We start from the raw sequence: 16,859 nt of genomic DNA on the forward strand, positions 1-16,859 counted from the left end.
TTGATGGCTGTGGGACATTTTGGGGGTGCATGAGCCGTGGTGGACACCCAGAGCCAGCTCTAGCCTGCTCAGTCACTTAGAGGGACTAAACCAGAAGCAATTGTAGATTGCACGGGGGATTGGAGAGGCACTTTTCTGCAGAGCTTTCATGCAATTGCAATAGTCACAACACTCATATTCATCTCAATACAGCCACCAGGGACGATAGCTGGTAGTCAGTCCCTTCCCAGCTCCCAGGAGGTGGGCACCAGCAGTCTCTGCAACAAATCCAACAGCCTGCTTCTTGGACAAGAAGTTGGTCAGACTAGGAAAGGCGTGGGGTGGCCATTCACAGGGACTCTGGAGATCCTTCACTAGCACAGGGACTAGGAAAGATCCTAAATATTAAAATATCGGTTTCTGCAGTGCCCCGAACAGGTATTGTTGCCTTTATTGTTTGCCTTTAATAATAATAATAATAATTTTATTTAGCAACAACATACTCCACATTCCCCAAGCTTTAAGCTCCTGTATAAAGGAAGGATCACGCATCTCAAGATGTCAAGCAATGGGCAGCCTGATCCCTGGCAGTGCTTAAAGTTCAAGATCCAGCTTTCAGTACTCGCTATGAAAGGTGATGATAGAGATGACCATGATGACCTTTAATTTCTAGCCCCAAAACAGTCTTTGCTTGTCAGTTTGCTTGAAAGCTGCTGCAGCAAATGAAGAGATCAGATGCCCCATTAGCAGACACAAAAAGTCAGAGCAGGAAACATCCTCAGCTGCACCAAGACACAAGGCAGCAATTTTCTACCAACAGAACTAACACTACAGGGCCTGGTTCAAAATACAAATTCAGTGAAAGGCACTAAAAAACAAGATAATTCGAAGGCTAAATTTCACCCTACCCCAAAAAGCCTGTTTTCCTCAATTTACTACTCAGATCATAGCTTAGATTAATAAAAAAAATGTATATACCTCACTTTTATGAGATGTTCAAGCCTTGGCAAGTGTAATTCTGTTCTTAAGTAAATGTGCTTCACATAAAAACTCCAGGACATTGTGAGGTGCTTTATTTGTCATACTTTTTGGATATTATATTAATGGTAATGGCAGATGTACATGTGTGCTAGGTGTGAACATCCTATTGGATGAAAAATTTAAAAAAGAAATAAGGCCATTCAACCAGTATTTGAAATCCACTATTTTATCCCTGGCTTATGAAAATAATTTTCATTTTCATTAACGGGAGTTATACCGCTAGAAGCGCTTGCCTTCCAGAAAGAACGATAATTTAAAGCTGATTCTGCAAGCAATCTCATTGCAAGAGCACATCTGGAGCATTTTTGAATGTGCTGAGTGCTGACATAATTAAATAGCCTCCAAAACAGTTGATTCAGTCTCTACAGCTGGGATGCTGCGAGACAGGCATGTAGCTTGTTCTATCACTCATAAAACAGGATTGTTTGATCTCATCTCAGCTAAGCAGACAAGGAAGAGAAGGAAGAAATGAAAGAACTCTGCTTTCCCCTTGATTTTTAAAACTGAAGGGACAACCTACATCTTTGATGCACCATGCGCTTTGTTTTGTCAGATGGCTGCTGCTGTAAAATGGAAAAGCTTTTTCTGAGAAAAGAGGAAAAATCAAAAGAAAAGGAAAAAATGGAAGAAAAATTAAATGCAAAGCATGTAAAATAAAGTTTGAGCCACCAGGAAAAATAATTAAGAAGCAGTCTGTGTGGACTATGTCACACTGCCATTATAGCAGAGCTATCGCCATCAGCATAAAAATGCTTTTTCCGCAAAGCTCCTTTATAAATAAAATTAAAATAATATACATCGAGAACAGCAGAGGGTTGAAAAACCTGATTTGCTCTTTTTCTGCTTCTTCTATAATAGTTATTATAGAGCAATACGCAGGTGTAGCTCCGTAACTCCTGAACCATTTCTAACACAACTATCTCTGTACCGTACTGAGAACTACAGGAAGACCTGGGGGGAGCTGAGGGTGGTCTCCACTCCTCAAACAGAACAAGGACTGCTTCCTACCACCAAGAGGTCATTTATCCAGCTTGATATAAACTGTCCTCTCAACAGGTCTGTTATCATCAACTTACCTCACTAATCCTGGCAATTACAGGATTAATTCCCCCGGTCTACAGAGCAGAGTCACCCAACTTACTGGCTGTGGTAAATGGTTTTCCTTCCAGGCCTGGCTTGGTACACCCACGGGCCTACTTTGTGGCAGCCACAAACCTAGAAAGCAAGAATTTGTTGAAAATTTGCTGAAAATGTCAACTTAGCACACTGTGCTTGAGAGCCAATCATTTTAAGACTGTGTTAATTCAGGTTTAAAATATTTCTAGCTTAAAAGAAAACTGTTAGTGAGAAAAAGCACCCAAACACCTCAACTCTGCAAACATGCACGTGCTTACAAGGAGTCAGCTTCAGTGTCAGCAGGAAGCCAAGCAAATAGCAGTGCCTAGCCGTGATTTGGGAGCTGCAGAACCGAAGCGCTGAAGATAAAGCAGGGGTGAAAGTCCCCGGAGGATGAAAAAGCACGGTGTCATTACCTTTGGCAAACAGAAGACAGCAAGTGCCACCTACGTTTAGGAAGGTCTGCAAGGCCAGGCACTGAAGAGGCATTTGGTTAAAATTAATCTGCAATTTATTTCTTAGTTGCAGAAATTTGCTAAGTCATAGGTCTGATGTGTCTTAAAAAAAATACTAAAATATATTTAAAATTTAAAAAAAAATCTTAAAAATAAAAAAGCAGATTGCAACTTGTTGGTAAAGTTGCAGTAAAATTCAGGTAGCATATCGGACTGTGGGGGTGTTTAACTGACTTTTGTTTATCAAGACTGATTATACATTAAGAGAAGTGACTAGAAAAGGTAGAAGGAGGTAAACAATTTTTCCAAAAACAGCTGTGTAGTCATCTCTATCAGCCCTTGGTAGACACAGATGCGCTGAATCACCAGGTGCCGAATGGGCTGCGAGCGAGTGGCAGATTGCAAACACCAAGCGATTTGCTTTTTTCTGCACCATTGCCATCTAAGCTGATCGTGAAAAAGAATTAATAATTAAGGGTAATTATCTGACTGAACACTTTTCAATATGCTGAAATCAGGCCCATGTCGTTTATGGACACCTTATGGCTCTTCCTCCCTGGATCCTGCTGCTGCCCCATGCAGGGACACGAGAGAGGCGATGGCAGGGCGAGGACAGGCACGTGCAGACCTTATCGTGAGACTTGCCTTGACTTGGACACTTAATCTTGCCTTTCATGAATGCCACATTCTTCTTCTCCATATGCCACTTTCCCTTGGCTGTTCACCAGCCCTGAACGCCAGAGGTTACAGGAACGGAAAAAACACTTACTTCCTAATTAAAGAGTCATTTGGCAATATGTGCTGTAATTTCACTGCCTTGGTTCTTTCCTTCTTATGTGCTGCTGGGCTGGCAATGACTTTTGCTAAATAAAACCTCAACAAAGGAATGACAAACCTGTTAAAATAAAACATTGATTTGTGACCTTTATAGTAAAAAGATCCCCTTTCTTTCCAGCTTTGTTATTAAAAAAGTATGTGCTGTGAAAGGTTAAGAGACTGGAAATAGACACCTTGAATAGAGCTCCGCAAAGAAATACCTTAGGACATGCCAGCGAGGATCAAGCAGTATTGACTGAGGTCCAGGTGGAGAGTTTCTCACAATGCCTCAGCATCCTGGTAAATAGGTCTGTCTAAAGCACTCTGCTGGCTTTTCCAGCCTGGGGCTCCGGCCGTCACTTCGAAAGAGTGAGGAAGCCAAAACCTGAGGAAAAACAAGTTTTTGAGCTAGATTATTTCAGTCAGTGTGCACATGTTTAGTCCCAGCGACACAGGTATGAAAGCAATGAGCATAGCTGAGCTGGTAGCTGGCCCATAACAATTCCTCCACCCAAAAAAAGGAGCAATAACAGCACCAGCCTCCCCAGTTCCTTGTGCACAAGACTGCACTCACACCATTGCTTGGAGACTGATGATATTTTACAAAAATGCACTGGAAAGAGTCTGACCAGCTAAATATGTGACTGGTTAAGGCCACTGACTCTGTACAATATTGGCCAAACATTTCTACATTCACCAATACAATAACCTCTCCAAAATAGCGAACGTATGCCTAAAGTGACACAGAAGCCCCACAGAGATTTCTTGGTTTTATGAGAGCCAGCAATTGCACAAAGGGAACACTGCACGGCGAGGTCTTCTGTGCATGCAGGCTACCTAGAAAACCAGCACAGATCCCTAATTTCTGACTTTCGCTCTTAGACCAAGTGCCCACAGAGGACTCGCAGGTATTTCGGCTCTCCTCTCCAATGCCTTTGAGCCGCTATGATTTTGTGTGCATCACCAGCATTTCAGATTTCAATTTTGCACCAGTTTTTGTATGGCTTTGGAAGCCTAAGTGACTTTTCGACTGTCAGTTTTGATGGCCTCACTTTCCTCACCATAACCCACAAAAGCCACGTGAAATACATGAGGGCACAGTTTCTGTGAGCTAGCTCTAATACAAAGTATTTGTCACTGAAATAACTAGCTACAGATGCACATTTGCAGGCAAATCTTTCTGTGCCTTAGGTGAGATAACAGGCTGGGATGGTATTTGTCCATTTTACATTTGTGTTCTTACAAAACCTTTGCCATCAATCTGTGTGTAGTCCAGATGTCTCCTGCTATCTTCCATCGCCTTTCTGCTCATTTCTCTTCCCATCTCTGTGTCCTGTAGGTAGGTGTAATCAATTTAAATGAGATACTTTATCTCTTGCCCAGAAGTCTGGATTTTGCTATCAGTTCAATGATTTGTACACTTCACATTGAAGTCAACTATTATTTCAGAAGTATCTTTTAGTATGCAACAAATAATAAAAGATATTGTATTGCTGTCCCAAGTCACAAAACGCTATGACCTGGCTTTGCATCCATTTTCTTTACTTACACACATATCATGTTTCCTCTCTTAAATGAAAAAATACTTTTAGATAAGGGGGAAAAAAAAAACTCAAAAAAAAAAGTGGGAAAAAAAAAGCGAGTAACTTCTGCTACTTATGCCATTGTACATTGCTTCCTTGTGCAGAGAATTTCCAATATTGGAGCAGTAATTTCAAACCAAATTGGACTAGCGGGGTCACCAATCCTCGTTAAGAGACACGGCTTCCCAGGAGGGGGGCAGCAGGTTTTCTTATGCTCTGTCTCTGGTTAAGCGTTGTGTAAATTATGTGATAAAAGCAGATGGTACTACTCTTTCTAGATATGGCTGAAAAAATTGGCCTTGCTTAGAATAGTCCCTAGGGCCCTTTCTTGGAGCATTCCTCTACAAGGAGAAACAATTATTTTACTTTTGGCTGCTATTGTCTCCTGCTGAGGGAATACATGTACAGTAATGATGAACTCTGTGAAGGGTGAAATGAATGTTGCTGCAGTTTCAGTATCTTCAGCGCTGAAGAGTTTTGGCTCCCATGGACCCGGCAGGACTTTGCTAGCTGCAATCTCACACTGACTTGAGTTTGCTTAAAAGTGATGCTTTATGCTGGCTCCTGGCTGGAGCTGTGCAGCAACAAAACCCTTCACAGCAGGGCATGCCCAACACCTTGCTTTACACCACCTCAGGCCGCGCTAACCATTTATTTTCTGGCCTCTGTTAGCATTACTGATGCTTATAGGTCTACGGGGTTTGGAGAAGAGCAAAGAACACTTCAAACACCTCGGCCACCCTGTGTTAGACAGGAAATTGAGTCTGCCATTGAGATCTCGGGTTTTTTTCCGCTTGTTTACAGGACAACACAAACAAAGAAAATGCTGTCTGAACACGGCCAGCACACCGCTGAGCTCAGTTATGTCCATCTTCTACTTCAGCTGGCCTCATGAGCTCAGTTTAACACCACTCTGACGTTGCTCATATGGTTTCCAAGCTTAACACACACACCAGTCTCGTGTCTGTCCACAATATGCAAGGAATATCTTTAACCCAAGAGTGTCCTCTGCGTGGTTTGATCCAGTCCCACTGATATCATGCCGCGAGTGGGACAGTACCTGATGTTACCTAATAAATATTTGTTTGGTGTGCCTGGAGATTCACAGCAAAAGCTGTAACCTGGTCTTGTAAAATGGCTCCCTGGATATACTTCGGACAAAAATAAATATTCTCCCCAAAACTATAACTCTTCATTTTGTGATTTTTTTGAATATAGCATTTCTTTGGGGCTGAGTAACTTCCCTTTTTCCCATATATATGGTAGGGGTTTTGTTTGATTGTTTGGTTTTTGTTTTTAGCTTTTTTTTTTTCTGTCCATGATATTCCTCAAAGAGAGGGTGTCCAAGTTGAATATTTTTCCAAACAACTTATCACAGTGCACAGTGCTAGAAACACACATACCACAAACATTAGCTCTATGTGGTCATTAGGTACAGAGTTTCGAAAACAGTGCAAATCTCAGCTATGTACTTTGTAGAATTTCCAGAAAACTGCCATCTGGCCTGAAGCCCTCTTCAAACTTCATTTATACCAATACACAATAACTTGCTCATCTTCATCAAGCCAGTCCTTAAACTTATACTCAAATGACTCACGAAAACCCACAATTTCTATTTGCACAGTTAGAGCAAATCTCTTTAGCTGTACAAACACTGACACTCTACCAGTTCTCATCTTTTCTCTGGTTCTCTTGGTCTGCAATCAACACCCTTGTATATTGATGCTGTTCACGTCCTTTTCTTTTACAGGCACATTGAATTCCATTAAAATGCTCTGTGTAGTACTTCATCCCTCTTTATCTGTTTTTCATGAAACTGGACTAGATTTTTTTTTCACCGAGAATAAGAACGGAAAGAAAGATAGTATCATATAGCATTTACCTCATACTTTTAAAGAAGCTTCTGAAAAAATGTAAAATAAATATCATTGACACCAACAGTTTTCTTCTTAGCTAAGAGGTGATCACATTATTTGGTAATTTGCATGGATAACCTCAGGACTTCTCTTTTAGCATATATGTCTCATCAAAAGAGTTTCCTTCAACATATTTGACTAATACAAAAATATTTGCACGTGGCTGGTCACTTACACAGTGTAAGCATCTTGACCCAAATCACTCAATAATTTCAGCTGAACGGGACCTCTGGAGATCATCTAGCCCTGCTCCGAGCACCTCCACTACAACAAAATCAGGCTTCCCAAATCAGGCAGTATGGCCTCATCATGGCCAAGGTCTCTCCAAGAAGAGATTGACTGTGCCAAGGTCTTTAGCACTTGACCCGTGCCTTATTCCATACGTGATACTGCCTTCATTATCCTACACGATGGGCACGCTGTTATCCTCAAAAGGATATACCTTTATCTGCTTTAGCAGTAGCAAGAACCGAGGTATGATCCCACAATGTTTGTAGGAATTTTTGCTCTTTTTCCTGGATTTTTCTATTACCAGCTTGCCATAAATCTTACTGAATGATAAATTTTATATACGTATTAATTAGCATCATAAAATTAACTTAAGACAAAATGGTAAACCTTACTTGGAAACCTGTTTTTCTTTGTCTTTCTGTTATTGCTTATCATGCTTCCCTGACAAATAGAGGAGCTTCTCTAGGGCACATACATTTCCATTCAAATGAAATTAATTCTGATCAGGTACACACAGATTTACGTGCTCCTGGATGCTGATTAGATAGAAGAGTAATCTGTTTTGAATTAAACGTTCAGATTGCATTACACTATTTCATGCCATTCATCACATTAGGAAATGAAAAGTGTTGCTTCACAAAAAACAGAATCACTGAATGAGACACACTGCTATGAAATGCTTCAAGCCTATCTGAGATACTGCTAGGACAATCTACCATCTAAGTGATAATTCAATTTAATTTTTTGCCTATATTCCTTTCACTGAGCTAGACGTCATGGCAATTAATGAAGATAAAATTAAACTAACTCGAAAAAAAGAGATAGACGGTTCTCCAAAAACATTGAAATGAAAGACATGGTGTCGTTATGCTTGGAAATATCTTTGTTTTCTTATTATCCTTGAAAACCTCTGGATTTGTTGCACTACCTTTATTAAGCACAGGCTGCACTGACTCCCAGGCAGCAGGGGCAGGACAGCAACAAGCCTCAGCAGAAGACCAAGTCTGGTCCTGTTGCCACCAACAAAGCTGGAAACTGCTCTACATTGCACCACGGTGCACCACAGGCATTTGCTTCCCAAAGAGTAACTCCTCTCAGCTTTCTGGAAAGCAAAAAAAAAAAAAAAAAAAATCTAGGATTTGGGTCTCTAATAACCTGCTTAAACTTTTGTCATACTTGCCACCATCTTGACTCACGGAAAACAAATTCCTTCTGAGCGAATAGCCCTCAGTTAGGATCTCAGTGATTTAATTAAAAGGGAAAAGTTTCCTTCCACAGCCAGAAGGCAGCTAGAAATATCGGACAGTTAGCAAGAAGAGGAAAACAGCTCAAGGATATTGTTCAAAACATCTGGGTAAGAGAAAATGCAAATAATTTAACGAATTGTGCTAAAAGGAGACCAGACCAAATAATGAAATTTAAACTACATCCGAACCAGAAGTTACTGGCCTTAAGTTTAATCTGTATTGCAGGGAATCTTTTTGTCTCTCTGGTCAAGCTTCAGCTGGAAGCACCAACTCCAAATTACTAACAGCATTGTCAACATCCTTATATACAAAAGGTGCATTATTCATGGGAAAGAGAGCCCGTTCTTCTGGGATCCAAACCCAGGTTTTTGGGCTCACGCATCAAAAACTTCACACACTTATCAGGAGCAAACAGAACCACCTGAAGCTTGTCTGCTTCTTGCAGGGAAGTAAACAAAATTCAACTATTATATCCCAGAGTTCACCTTCTGCTTTTGTCCTACCTACTATTCAAGGGAAAAAAAAAATTTTGAGTTCACAGCTCTCATGAAGAATGCTGCAGTGACAGTAAAAGAGAGATGTCCTGGGCCAAGATCAACTACTGAAATACCTCTCTGAGCTACTCATACATTTGTTTGTCACACAGAGACCTCTCCTCTTCATACAGATAGAGGAAGAAATAGAGGACATAACTTCAGCTTTGGTTAAGCTGAAGGAACAAACACCCTGTTTTCTCTGGAGCTCAATAACTTCGGTTTTCTTTGTTCACCTCAACCCATAACATTGATTATGACTGGAGTATACTCATTACTCTCTGAATGCTGGACAGCATAGAAGAAAACTTGCTTTTAACCCTTTAATATACAAATGATGCCAGCAGCCTAATGCAGTGATTTCACCAAGCTAACTTCCAACAGTCTGAAAGGCTGAGACATTTTGTATTCAAGAGAAGGACTGACCACTGGACACACATTCTCACTACGAGACCACTTTTTCCTTTTCCTCAATGCCAGATTAAATTAACCTCTAAAACCCTTATGAATCAGAGGCATGCGGGTGGGTTATAACAGTCTAAGGGCAGCAGTTACTTACCCAGCTTCCTTAAAACCAAAAAAGAAAAGGTGTCTTATTTTTCAAAGACTAGAGGCTATGTGCTTTGTCTCTTCAGGTTCCTAAGGCTTAAATGAGAGAAGATTGTCTTTGCTTAACCCATGCATTGATATAATTAGCCAGAGATATTAAGTCACTCTTTGTCATTCTAGATAACTGGCTAAGCTGACATATAAACTGTGTTTGCATAGGGTGCGTGTGTGGTTTTTTGTTGTTGCTTTCTTTTGTTTTTGTTTTTTTTTTCTTTTTTAAAGTTATCATCAGTTTTGCAGTTTCTTGCCTGATTTAAGACATAGGGATCTCATCTGATTACCAGAAGCCATCAGAAATGATTGTCAGCAGCTCTGCAGCACCCTGAGTCAGCTCCCTTCATACCCAAGGGTCATAACTTCCAGGCTGGCTGATTTATGAACCACTACCCCTTACAGCCTTCCACCTCTCCCCTACCCATCTCAGTCTCAACCATCCTGCAAGCCTCACTCATCAATCTTATTAAAGGCAGCAAATATATTAGCCAAGTACACCAGCCTCTCCTTGATGTATATAATTACTCTCCTTTCCAATTTGCAGTGAAAATCTACCAATGCTCCAGTTTTTATTTCCTAGCAACCTTTTCTAGACCTCTTTTGGCTTTGTTTCTGCCTATCCCACTAGTACATTGCATCCCATTTTCACTTGGTAAAGGTGTACTTTCATGCTTTCTTTCAATATCTGGCTTTTGGTCTCCTCTGAGCCACTGTAGTCAACCTTATGATAAATGGTCTTAATTTTGAAAAACGCTTCCTGCTATTTTCAGCATTTGGAGCCATCCAGTGGCACAAATACACACAAAATGCTGCAGCTCAAATACAGGCTGTGGGAGCCAGAGACTGAGAACTGGAGGAACTGTGTACAACTGCCATAAAATCAGGACAAAGTAAAGTATGGGACAATCTCCAGAAGCACTGGAGGTATGCCAGTCCTTGGTGGAGTCTGTTTTTTTCCTCTCCAACACAACTATTGCTATTTGCCCCATATTTTGTACAGCTACGAGGCACCAATGCCACACTCACCTTCAGAAGCCAAATTAGGCTTGGTCGCACTGTATAGGCTGTACACCAAAATGTGTTTCTACTGCAAATCAGGACCTCCCAAGGATCAGTCTCCATGGAAATACCTGAAACAGATTATTTTCTGCTGGTGGGAACTCAGAGAGCAAGCTTGTTAGCGAGTGTGAGCATTGCTCAATGGGCGAGGATCTGGCCAAAACTGAAAGAGGTTTCACAGCTCCTAAGCCCCCTCACCCCCCAGCTTCATTTCCCTGGGAGACTCCCGAGGGTGGCAGCACCCATAGGAGAAGGTTGGGCAGCAGAGGGATCTTGCCTCTTGCCCATCTGCCACAGCTCTTGGCCACCATCCCAGGGAAAAGCTGCTTCACATCTCCTGGACAGCTCAACCCTTCAGCGCATGAAAGGAAAAGAGCACGGGATGTAAAAAGGAGCTGCGGGCTAGCTGTGAGTAAGCTTTAAAGCCATGCAAGAGCTTATGCATGTGCAAAGGCAAAGCATGAACTCTTCCTGCTGGTACATGCTGAAGAGGGCTGAGGTAACAGCTGGGTGAGAATTAAGAGCTTTAAAATGCAAAAGCACTCAAAATGCACTAAGAAAAAAATATAGGGAGGACGATAGGGGAAAACAAACACCAAAAATATGTGAAGAGGAGCCATACACCCTGAGGCAGAGAGGATGCCAGTCCCCAGCCCTGTGCTGGGAACATCCCCTTCACATCAGCTCGGAGGCCCTCCACCCCCCGGAGCTGCCGTCCTGCTCAGCACAGCCCCCACGGCTGCCCAGACATTACTCATTTCTTCTAGCTCGGGATCAGCTGAGTTGGTTTGGGTGACTCATTCAGTCCATACTAAGAGTCAGGTTTTAAAGTTATTCAAGCATTTCAGTAGGTATCTTACAAGATTTTTACATCTACGGATCAAAAATATATTGCATGTGAATTGCCACTAAAAGCAAAGGGACGTAGTGCCTGGAAATAGGAAAATTCTGATGCCTACATCATAAAGAGCCTCAATGTGTTTAGAAAGGTGGCCCAAGGGATGCTGAGCACAGTTCTGCCTTAACGATATACTGAGGTACAAGCATTATGGATATGACTAGACACGGTGCTTTGTGTCCCCCATGCAAGAGACATGGCTGGGTGCATGGCTGACAGTAACTCTGATGCTTGAAAACTGGGACATACCTGAATTCATTCCAGTTTCTTTCTAAACCCTAATGATGTAAATGCTAGCAACATAAATCATCTTTTTTTTTTTTCTGTACAGCAGGTCTTGCTCGCACTCAGTTTACATGGTTATAACTCACAATGCTTTTAGTGTACTCATTCCTATCTGCAGCTCAGGGAATGCATCAAGAAGCCTCTTGTTTGCTGGTATGAATCTTGTCTTTTATGTTCTGAGAAAAATACCCAAAGTTGGGTATTTTTTTAATGTCATTTTTATTCAGTACTTGACAATGGCAACAAAAACCGAACACTGAAGAATTATACTTTTAAAGAGGAGTTTCTATCAAGCAGCTATTCTTGTCCCAATGTAATATCTCATTTTCTCAGCAGTTGATTAAAATCCTTCTGTTCCACTGGGATACACCCAATGACACTCCCCTGATACAGAGACATACAGAAGAGATAAAAGAAAATCATATATCACTGGCAACGCTTGGAACATTGTTAAAAGCATATATTCAGTGCCTACTTATCTTTTATGTATACAGATAGCTGTGGTGACAAATAGCCTATTATGGTATATGATTGACAGAAAATAGAAACCAGAAACTGAAAAAGAATACTGAATAAGCCAATGATCATTTACTGGTCATATTTTATATTATTCCTCTAATTTATGCACTTTCAGATTACCCACAGGAGAAAGAAAGCAAGGAAATAAAATAACAAAATTTTAATGTGCCCCCCAGCTAAGAACTTGAGTTAATTATGGATTTCTCCAGTGTTCAAGCCAATAAAGGATGGGACTCAGGTTTATATGACGTGGATGCCATCAACATCTCTATATGCTTCTCCAGCAGCACCAGGGGGTCTTGACACTTTGAAACGCAGTGTCACAGAATGATGCAATCTCGAATCAAAACTTAATTTGACTCCAGTGCCTTTGTTTCTACAGCTTAAAAAAAATATTAAATTTTGAGATCCCAAGCAGTTGTATATTGCCATTCATAAAACCAGCGTTGACCTTGCTTTACTCGTGCATCGACACTGATGAGTTAAAATGGGACAGGAGTTGTCAGCACACCGCACAGCCTGACGGCTGCATTCATATGTCGGAGGCTTATCTCTGCTCTTCTGCTCAAGGACACTTGTGCACACTACCTTCAATAAAATGCTCACCACTGGGAACAAAAAGTCTTTGAGCTCCTTCTTGGATTTCTATTTTATTTTTCATTTGGGCAACTTCTCTTTCATTTTATGTGAAATGCAGTCCTCACTGAAGTCACTGGGAATTTTGACACTGACGTGAAAGGACCCAAATGTCACAATTTAACAACAGCCCACAAAGAAACTGAAAGTTTGGCATCTGAAATCCGTTCAGAGGCAATCTCAACCAATGCTGGGCTTAGGTTATGGTTTGCTTTGGAATCTTATTGTGTGTCTACTGAACTATTTTACAGCAAATTTTCAGTAGCTGCTATCCCAAACGTGTTATAACTGTACACACAGAATCATAAAGGAGAAAATTGAAAAATCCCTGTTAGATAGATCTGTGCACCACAATTCTGGTGATTTAACTAAGGATTTAGTGGTCATACAAGCAATCAGGTCTTTTACAGTTTCATTTGCCAGTATAATAGAAAAAATAGAGGTTTTAAGAGTAGTACTGTCAGAGCACCTCTGTTTATTAACTCTTTAAGGCCTCAGTAAATTACTTTTGACCTAAGTATTTTTCACCTTCTCATCCATTTTCTTCATGTAGTTAAGACAACCATATAAACTTTTCTCCTTAAGCAGATGAACCTATAATTACCCAATTGAGATTTCTTTGCCCTTTTTTTTTTTTTTTGTTCTTCATGAGCATCAGCTACCCCCCACTGCCAAAGATGAGATACTGGTCCCATACTGCTGATGCAGTCCAGAATCACTGTTCCTACAACCCAGCAGGTAATCATTCTTTTCATCCACTTCATTCATTTCACCTAATCAATCATCAATTCAAGAAAGTTCCTTGCATTTTTTGTATCTATCATTTAGATGGGCAAGCAGTACATATTTAGCTCCCTTAATATTTCTTCACACATCAAGTCATCAATCTCTCTAGTCCCTAAATCATTTTTGTTGCTCTTCTGTGAATACCTTCTGGCTTTCCCAAATCCTTCCACCCCTGGAAGGGCTCAGCTGAGAATGCAGCATTTCAGCTTCACTCTCACAGGAGTACAAAGTTAAAAATGAACTCTTCCTTTTTCACCAGGCATTTCTAATCATAATTAGGCCAGTTAGCACCGTTTTTATTCCAAATATTAACTCTGCAGTGGCAGTGCATAAAGTTTGAAAGTCACTCAATTTACTTTGCAAGATTTTTAATGACTGTTTTCTACCATCTTGATTGAGTTTGTTCCAAATTTTTACTGGCGAACTGAGGTTTGAAAATAGATGAAAACACCAGAGATCAACACCTTGGAGTTTGCTGCATTTTGCCTCAAAATGATGACAAAAGTCATTTGATTTCTAATCGAACACCATAAACCATCTTTTGCTTTCCAGTTCTTGTCACTCAACTCGTTTGGCATTGCCTTCTTGCAGGCTGAGTTACTGTCTCCCAGTGATGCAGGAAGCTGACAGTCTGCTTTAAAAGTTTATATATATATAATTTGTGTATGTATATATACATGTATGTATATATAATTTGTGTATATATATATATATTTATATATATATAATTTGTGTATGATGTTTACTGTAAAACAATGCAAAATTTCCTCTTCTACTGCCTTGGAAAACTTTTATTAAACCCTTGATGGGTCTGATTTGGATATGAAGTACCTTACTAACATAAGGTAGGCAAAATCCTACTGTGGCTTCAACAAAAAGCCATGCGTACAGTTTTGTCTGATACCCCTTCACATTGTAGGAGGTCTGCTCAGCACAGCAGGATGATCAGCTGCTGCAAAGTCAGCAGTGGGAGACAAGTTCAGATATTTCCCTGAGCTCAGGAAGAAGTATTGTTTTAGAGCACAAACTGTCTTACAGTTAAAATTTTATTTCCCTGGTACTCGGCTTGCAAAGTCCTTGGTAATGCATCCTTCCCAAACAACAGCAAAAATTCCTTTTTTACCTACATCCAGAGCACAGGCCAAGGTAGAGTCTGAGAAGGTGAGCCTGACCCCCGGTGATTCACTGAAATGAACGGTGCAAGGATCTTCCATGGGACCATTGCAGACCTCAGGCTAGGAGTAGATCCGCTGCCTGAACAAAGCCGTCTTTCCATGCAACACTGGCCATTGTTGGCTGGAGCTGACTTCGGTTTATTTGAAGCTTTGAAGAACATGTTGAGAGGGAAATTCTGTAGCTCACCTCTCCCTTCTTGATGCTCCTGAACCTTTCTTCTTTTCAGACACGGCATTCTACATGGAGGCACAGAGTTTTGAGAAAAACAGTACTTTCTTAAATGAGTGGCAAGGGAGGCCAGGTGCACACACGCAGGTTAGCAGCTTTTCAAACTAAATAAACATCAGCAACCTATGTAAGCCCAACTTCTTCTAGTAAAAAATAAGGTTCATGAACCGATACTTTGAACCCTGTGCTCATTTAAGGCTTTTAAAAGTTACTTCATCCCTTCCACTCAATAAGTTTTCTGATTTATTACAAAAAGGTGAAAGGTTCTCCCTCCCATTACAAATTACCTGAGCCATGCAGTTCTCTTTGATGTATCCTTGCATGACTAAGTTTATTTCCAGACTTTCAGGTCCTCACTTCTTTAACTTAAAATATTTGTCAAACAAGAGCAATTTTCTACTTATGCAGAAGCCAGCTAATTACTATGGTAGCCTGTCATTCTGTCACACCGCCTTGACAAACAATATAGCAGATTAAAGAGTTGCTAATTGGCTGATACTGTTAGAAGCAATTTCATAGTGCTAATGTACCAAGAAAACATTAAAAAGTTGCTTTGATCAGACTATGGAAAAATTTAACAAAATGAGCTTGTCAGTTTTGCAAGATGAAGAGTGTTGTCCTGAAGAAGAAATCCCATATGCAGGTAGCACTTTCAATGTGGGATTAAGGAGCACTACTGCTATATATAGTGCACAGGTACTCTGCCCAACAGAAGAAAATTTCTCATGATTCATTCTTGGATTTGAACACCATTAATGAAAATTAGTAGAAAAAAAACAAAGAAATCATTAAAGCACAAATGATGAATGCATTTAAGAATATAAATACACAAGTTCCTTGTAGGAGTGGCAAGATCCAATACGAGTAGCAAGGTACTCTATTTCATCATGAAAGACTGCGACCAAAACGATTGCCAATGAATATCCCAAATCAGCCTGAAATATGACTAATCTCTCTCTGACCACTGACGATGAGTTAGAAAAGATTGCAGATAGGATAGAGCATGCCTTTCAGTTACAATCAATTAAGCAGAAAAAGACAAAATAATAAGGGTAATTAACAACATTTGGACTAGGCTAAGATTATAAAAATTAACAGCATTAATTTTGTTACTTTCAGTTAATGTACCCTTGGACAGATTTTAAACGGATGGGTAGAGGTAAGGTCAGCGATCGGTGCTACATTTCTATACTTGTCAAACCAATGAGAAAGAAATAAAACATAAGTAGCAGGAAAGACATTAGTGAATTGTTCTGAAAAACACCGGAGCACTCAATTTTTTCCTCAGGAGAAAAATGAAACAAAGAGATAAACATTTACAGACATACAAATGGTATTCACAGCACTGTAAATATAGGAATACAGAAGTCTACGTGAGTTTAATTCTCTTCTTCATGGCCAAAGCCTTGCTAAATCTTCATATTTCTTAAAAAGCTTGTAACAAGAGATAGTAAATAATCATACTTGGGAAGAAGACAGTGTCTCCTAACTGTATCTTGATCTGTTCAGTGAATGAGTCAGAGCTCCTCTTTCCTTTCGGCTTCTATCACCTTGAGTTTCCTGGTTCCTGCAGGGAAAAGAGGAAGGAAAATCAAACAAACTTCATTCAATCCCCTTGGTAGCCATAGCGCAGATCCCAAAACAGAGCATCTGCCTCCCAGAAACTGAAAAACTGAGAACTAGTCCTTTACACTAGAAGTGCCCAGGTATGGATCTTCCATCTTGTGCAAGAGTACTTTTTATAATGAAAAC

Source organism: Anser cygnoides, chromosome 9, assembly GCF_040182565.1.
Source record: "Anser cygnoides isolate HZ-2024a breed goose chromosome 9, Taihu_goose_T2T_genome, whole genome shotgun sequence".
Lineage (NCBI taxonomy): Eukaryota > Metazoa > Chordata > Aves > Anseriformes > Anatidae > Anser > Anser cygnoides.